The sequence below is a fragment of the Etheostoma spectabile genome, chromosome 4 (genome assembly GCF_008692095.1).
Source record: "Etheostoma spectabile isolate EspeVRDwgs_2016 chromosome 4, UIUC_Espe_1.0, whole genome shotgun sequence".
NCBI classification, from domain to species: Eukaryota; Metazoa; Chordata; class Actinopteri; order Perciformes; family Percidae; genus Etheostoma; species Etheostoma spectabile.
Genome location: NC_045736.1, coordinates 1,413,642 through 1,414,256, shown reverse-complemented (window position 1 = coordinate 1,414,256; position 615 = coordinate 1,413,642). Strand labels below are relative to the sequence as shown.

General features: G+C 30.2%; 1 protein-coding gene across 5 annotated transcripts in view; it reads left to right on the top strand.

Moving 5' to 3' along the window:
- Positions 1-615, top strand: part of LOC116687296 (poly(rC)-binding protein 3) — a 194,033-nt gene that overhangs the window by 55,622 nt on the left and 137,796 nt on the right. The window lies entirely within an intron of this gene.

Below are 615 nucleotides of genomic sequence, written 5' to 3'. Positions count from 1 at the left end.
GGCCTCCCTACTCTCGTACGACTCAAACACAGCTTAGTATATTATACAGATCAATATTATATTATTATATTATATATAATATTATTATACAAAGGGTCAGAAATATGGACCAGTCTTCCCACATCACTCCATGAGGTTTCTGAAGAAACTAAACAGTTTAAACAGAGTAAAATTGTTGCTCCTAAGTTGTCTACATTTTCCATATGGGCTTATGCTCTAAATGCAATTGTAAATTGTTTTATACAAAGACATTTTTGCTTGCTTGTTTGTTTTTTTACACAATAATATATTAATATTTTTGAATTGTTAAATATAATTGTTTCTATGGAGATTGCCAGTTTTTAAACCCCTTGGGTTTTTTTCGGAAATTGTCCTTCACATCTTTTTGTGAAATATTTAACACTGCTTTAATGTCTTTGCTGTGAAAATAAAATAAATAAAAATAATGAAATATCTACATTGCCTGTTATCGGCAACCATTCATCCAGTGTTCCAAAGGTACATTCTGTTTACTAATCTGATATCATTTTAAAAACCTAACTAGAAAAACATTGGAGAACACTTTTGCAATTATGTCAGCACATAATGTAATCTGAGAACTGCTGCCCTGGTTAA